This window comes from Manis javanica, chromosome 5, assembly GCF_040802235.1.
Source record: "Manis javanica isolate MJ-LG chromosome 5, MJ_LKY, whole genome shotgun sequence".
NCBI lineage: Eukaryota > Metazoa > Chordata > Mammalia > Pholidota > Manidae > Manis > Manis javanica.
In genome coordinates, this window is record NC_133160.1 from 30,990,936 (window position 1) to 30,997,757 (window position 6,822).

A 6,822-nucleotide genomic window follows, 5' to 3' on the forward strand; every position below is an offset into this window, starting at 1 on the left:
TATGGAGACAGAAGGGGGAGTTGGTAAGGCAGAATAAACACCCAGAAATGATAAGAAATCAAAACATTGATATACCATGATTAATGCTGGAAGAAACCTTCAATATCTGGACAAACTTCTTTGACTTGCAAGACTGGCAGAGGGTCATTAAAACTCTGCTCAAATATCTCCCGGGACAGAGAGAGAACTTATTCCCTCATGGAGCTGGAAACCATTGGCAAATTTTGACTACATCATCTGCTCCATGGGGGAATCACTAATCAGAGTTACTTTATAAAGAGGAAGTAGGAAGCTCCTAATTGTCAGAGGATGAAAGTGTATAAAATAAACAAAATCACGAAGAAGTAAGATATTCTGGAGGGACAATTCAAAACACTATGCCATGACAAGTTAGCAAGATCAGAAGAAACAATGGAAAAAGCAGTGGATGTTGGAATTTGGGATGAGAAAGAAAATAAGAGGATACAATAGAAAGGATGTCAGGTTGAGGCTTTCAGTTCAGGCGGGCCAGTATTAGCTTGTTGGGAAAGAAGTGCAAACCAACCTGTAAAATTCAGGGTATCAATATGTGAGAATATGGTAGAAATAATATTTGACAACATTCACCAGGGAAAGGCCACACATCATGTGGCTCAGCAGGCTAGTAGTCACTTGCTAATCTCCTGGTCTTAATGACCTCATCTGTGTACTGGGGGACTTGTTGCAGATCTTGCTAATACCCTTTAGAGGGTTTTAATTTAACTTTACATTATTTGATGCCAAAACATTTTTACATTTTTTTCCCTCTAAATCTGAGATAGCTGCCCCAAGTCTTCACCCTCCTGGATGGAGAAGTGTTTTCCTTCATTCATGTTTTCTAGAAGTCTCTGAGTCCCATGTAGTCTAGAACATTCTGCTGAGGAAGCCCTGGTCTTCTAAACGTGTTGGTTCTTTTCATGGGTCCTTGGTTTGGGCCACCTTGAAGAAGCAACTTTTTCATCCTCCTAAAAAACTTGGAGATGAAATTTCTTAAAGAAGTGAGAATCCGGGCTGTAGGGTGATGTAGGGGCTACCCCATTTGAGATCCCGCTATCCTCTGGAGAACAGCAGGTTTGCTCTCTGCTGTTGTCAGAGTTGGGCTCCAGTCTCGGGAAGCAATGAAAGCCTCTTTCCTCTTTCATTAGGCCCATTTGTACCTCTCCCAACTTTGGGTTCCTCCTTCCCCACCACACACTTCATCTGTTGGCACCACATGCTTAATTTTTCCAACAGAAGCCATGGGTGAAGGATGTCTTCTGCTTTTGGCCATGTGTCAGTTTATCTGTGGTTGTATGCTGGATATAGTATTAGTAAAATATTTGTTGAAAACATCTGAGGCCAAGAATGATGTCACTTTCTTCTGAAGAAGATTTGATTTGCCTTCGCAAAGGACCTTGGGGAACTAGCATTCCAAGATAACATTAATTCAAGTACTGGGCTCTTTACAAAGCAGCATAGAAATAATTAGATATTTTAAACCTTGATATAACTATACAGGTGTCTCCCAAATGAGTATCAGCCTTCGCTTAGAAAGATTAAGTTATTGCTAATATGGCTATATAACATATTGCCCCCAAACTTAGGACTTAAAACAGTAGCAATTATTTATTATCTCTCATGGTTTTAGTGACTCAGAAATTCAGAAGCAGCTCAGCTGGGTGATTTAGACTCAAGATCTCTTATGATATTGCAGTCAAATGTCAGCTTCCAAGACATCTCACTTACACGACTGGCAAGTGGGTGCTGGTTATTGGCAGGAGACCTAGGTTCTTCTCCTTGGGGGTCTCTCATCAGAACAGTTTCACAGAGGGGGGCCTCGCTTCCCCAGGCACAGTGATCCAAGAGGTCAAGGCATAAAACTTCATTGCCTTTTGGGGCCTGGCCTTGGGATTCATTCATTGTCACTTGTGCCATATTCTATTGGTCATCCCGCATCAGCCCTCATTGAATATGTAAGGACACTAGCAAGGGCGTGAATACTAGGTGGCAGGGGTCCCTGTGGGCTTGGAGAATGACTACCACAGGTAGAAGTTAGGACTCAAATCCAGGTCTGTCTCTCAGCAAAGCCCTTTTATCTCACTATGCTCCTCTGCCCAAGCAGTATCTTTGAATTCGGGGATCCTTCTGAAAGAAATACCACCCTAAGCCTGCAACAGCGTGGAGTAGGTAACTTGATTATATTAAGAATGTCGTGAGAGAAGCAGAGAAACCTGCATCCTTGGGCATGGTATAAGATAAAAATGGGGGCCGCTAAGCTGAGGACAAGTCCAGTAAGAAAAGTTAGAAGGGACCAGTTAACTGCCACCCACTGTATATTTTGCTTTTTGATGTTCCTGGCATCAGCTATCAGAGATTCTCTGTGGGTGAATCTCTGAGCACTCTTTCATACCAAACAATCCTCCTGAAAAGCTTCCATTTGACAGTAGTGCCATTTCTTAGGGAGTGCCAGATTTTTAGAATAGAACTGACTTGTTTCTGTCCTAGAAAGTCTGCCACCTACTGGGTTTACCACAGCCTCAGCAAACTGTCCAATCCATTCCATCCCCCAGGGTCTGCAGAACAGAGTCTCAGTTGGAAACACTGCAGTAATCAACTTGGTGTTTCTCTCTTTTTTTCCCAATTTATTCTATATTGATATTTAATAAGTGTTTCTTTGATGTTATCTCTATGCTCATCATTTGTGGAATGGAAATAGAAAACCCTGTGGCTTTAATAGGCAATAACCATTGATGCATTGTGGTGATACATATAAATATTATTCTAAGTTCTAATGACAGTGACTGCTGGGGCCATTTTTCACAGAGTGTAATTCCCATTACTTTGAAAGACAAGTCTCAAGCAGGCATCTAGAAAGAGCAGCTATTTCCTTAGAGCTATTTCCTTAGCTTTCCTCAGTAAGGTTTTCCTCATGTTTTCATCCCTTCATACTCCTTCATACAACTTCTCTTCATTTCTTCTTTTGTTGGTGTGGATGCTAATGTTACCAATGAGACTGTGGGGCTCAAAACTTGACAAGTAGATAATCATTCTTTACCTTCTTGTATCATTATTTTCAAGCCGTTTTCACAAATTTCTCATTTAATTCAAGTGATAACTCGGTAAAGTAGATGGGGCAAACTTCCTCCCCATTTTACAAATGAGGAAGACAAAGCCCCGTAGATTTGAATCACTGTAGGGCTGCTTTGATCCACAGTGAGTTGGGGACAGGTGGGGGTGCTGTGGGGAGCTGGTCCCTCCCCCACAGTGGGCCTCCCTCCTTTAGGATTATCCCGCCACACCTGGGCCTGGGAAACCTAAAACACTTTATGAACACAACTTCATCTATGAAAAGTTCTGCTACAAAAAAAGCCCTACTTTAGACCAACATATGTTCTGAGGGGCACCAGTGGGCTCTCTGTTACTCAAAAATTATTTTAAATTGTTTTTTCTTTTCAATTCAAACACAGAAAGGATTACAGAAAACAGTTTAAGAACCAACCAGATTCATCAAAGTTAACAATTTGCTGTAGATGCTTAAAGTCCATCTGTCTGTCTTATGAAACATGTTACAGAAACAGCTCGTTCCCTCCTTCATCCTTCCTGTCTCTTGCCCAAGGCTGCCCCCATCCCAAATGGTGCTTCACTTAGTTGCATGTTGCTCTACCAATACACACAAGAATGAGTCATGTGTCATGTGCCATCCTCTTTGTATTTGGAAGAATTTGCATGAATAGTCCTTCTGCATATACACATTTTAGGCTCACTTCTGAACCCTGTCCCAGGCTGCTTTTTGCTTTTCTGAATGGCTCACTCCTCCGGTGGTGTATGGGTCATGCTGGGAAAAATGTGGGGAATGTCCAGGACATTAGCAGTTCCTACTGCAGCTAGTGCTGGCCTGCATGACTGCGGGCCCCTGCGGCAGGCAGAAAGCAGGGACTAAACTCTCCGTGTGGACTAAACTGCCCGGCCACAGCCCAGGAGGGCTGTAAAAACCAACATCCCAGGACAGACTGGAACTTGAACGCAGCCATTTTACAGAGAGAAGCCAGACTCAAAGGAGAGAATGATTTTCTTACTGTCACACTTCACAAGTTGGTGAGGCAGGGACAAGCTCAGGGGACATGACAGCTTTTCAGGAACTACCATGCCCCACTCTGCATCCAGCGAATGGCAGGCCGTCATCCATTTAGTGACTTTCTTGTCTCTGGGTCCCTAGGGGATGTGGCATCGAACTCAATGCCCATGCCCCGAGACCCTGGCAAGCTGCAGGGACCTACGTCCTCCCTGTCTCTGCAGCAGTGATGCGAGTTTGCGGGGGAGGTTAAGTCCAAGGACTGAAGAGCAGCCTCAGGATCTGTTGCCCAGAGCGCCCTCTGGGGGCCAACTGGATAGCAGCAGTTCTGACTCATCCAAGCTGCAGAGTGAGCCATTCACTCGTCTTCTTGGGACTTGAATGCACTCCAGTGTCCACTCTCTGCAAGACCCATTTATTTTTACTTCTTACTGCATCCATGGAGTAACTGACTCCCAGTCAGTATGTACTGTTTTGGTTTGCCAGTCGCACTGTGACTGGGGCTGGGGGAACCCAAAAGAAGAAGGCATCATCCAGGCCCTGGAGAAATCTAACACCTATTGGGTGAGACAGGCAGGCAAGCAGCTGACCAGACTCACAGCCAGGCTGGCCAAGACTGAACAAAGGTGAGCAGAGGGATGGGGGACGCAGGGAAGGGGGAAGCAGCGTCAGCCACTGAGATCCAGAGACCTTTGTGGGAATGCCAGTGTCTGAATCCTCAAGGAGATAGGGATTTCTGGCCTAGGGCCTCTTCCATGGGCGCACCCATTCTGCCCCGTCCTTATCTTCCACGATCCTCCCCACTGCCCACCCCTCAAGCCCTCCACCCAGGAATCTGAAAACCAGATCAGCCTGTGTACAATTTCAGTTCTGTATAAATCAGTAAAGAAAACATAGTTCTTGAATAGGAGCTGCAGGAAATTAGAAAACCGAAGGCAGCCAAATTGAGAAGTCTTATTTGGGAGGGAGACAAAAAGGGCCTTTTCTGTGGATCAGAAGGAACCTACAGGCAGGTTACTCTCGGAGAAGTGGAAGAGGGTATGAGGCATTAGCTCTGGGGCCACAGAGGCAGGAAGAAGCTGGAGAAAGGAGGGAATGGTACCCCAAGGGCAGTGACGTGCAGACAAGAAGAGTGGCAGGGAGAAGCAGGGAACAAAGGCAGGGGTGCCTGGGGCATGTTTAAACCAGGGTACTTGGCTTATTTTACCTGGATTGGAGGGTTTAGGAATATTTGTCTTTTTATGAGGCCTGAAGATGGTTGTTCTTAGGGCACAAGGGAGCCACTAAGGTTTAGGAAGCAGAGGAGTGGCATGATGAAAGGTATCTTTGCATAGATAACATAGAAAAATGTTTCCTTCCCACACTGGTTTCTGTGATGCGGCAGCAGCTCTCCCAGTACAATGGTCTCTGCAGGACCCCTGTGTGCCTGCCTGGCCACCATCCCTGTGGGCAGAGCTGTGCCTCCTGTTGTCAGTGTCTGTGCTGGGCTCCCCCTCCACGCACATTTCTCAAGGCTTGCAGGGCCCTTGGGTGTTTCCTTGGCCAACACCCCACTAAGGCTTGCCACCCCCCACCCCCCATCCCAGGTTGAGCTCTGTATGTGTCACTGTATCCAGCCTGCAGGCCATGTGCATAAGTCCACCGACTCTCTCCTCCTCCTGCAGCCTGGGTTCACACCATCCAGGATAAGAAATGCCATAGCTTCGGCAAGATCAGAAAAGAGCCAAGAGCCAAGTTCAACTCTGGGTGGAAAGCAGACTTCAGTGGCTGGAACCCACTGGTGGGCTCTGTTTATCTGGAGTATTTGAGGTGGGGTGGGAAGCTTGGGAAAAGGCTGAAGTTGAATGCATTTGATAAGGAATGCCACTAGCTCTCCTCTGAGGGATTCATTTGCTCAGGGAACTAACCACAATCATTTGCAACTGGATCTAGTTTCTTTGCAAAAGAAAGGCTGAATATAGCAGAGCCGTCTCTGAAGCAAACGGTCTTGAATCTCATCGTGGCTCTAGTCCTCGCCGGGTCATCCTGGGCTAATCACTTCCCATCTCTGGACCTCAGTCTTTTCATCTGCTAAATGGGTAGACCACTTCATAGGGTGTAAAGGTTGAGCAAGATAATTCCTCCTAAACCCTTCACATAGGGCCTCAGGCAATGAGAACTCTTACTGATAGAGGCACCCAAATTATTTGAAACACCTTACATCTACTTGGATTAATTACTGAAATCCACAATGCCTGACCAAAAAGAATTGGTTGCTCAATGAAAGAATCACAGGGCATTAGTGGGAAAAAATGCAGATCTTTATTTTTCAGTACACACAGGAGATAAGGTGTCTCAGTCAGCTCAGGCTGCAATAAAGAAATATCACAGACTGGGGGACTTACACAGCAAAAACCTATTTCTCACAGTTCTAGAGGCTGAAAAGTCTAAGATCAAAGTCTGGTAGGATTCCGTTTCTGATGAGGAATCTCTAGCTGGCTTGAAGACAGCCCTTCTCACTGGATCCTCACCTGACAGAGACAGAAACCTCTCTGGTGTTTCTACTTATTGGGGCGTGAATCCCAATCTCATAACTTGGTCTCAACCTAAGGCTCTAACTCCAAATGCCAATGTGAGGTAGGGTTTCAACATGCAAATTTGGGGGGACACATTCACTCTCCCCTCAGCCAAGCTTTGGGTGTTCCCTAAGGAGCTGCCATGCAGCTTGGGCTTCTGGGAGCAAGAGAGAAATGGGATTTAGGGAGTTTTATTCT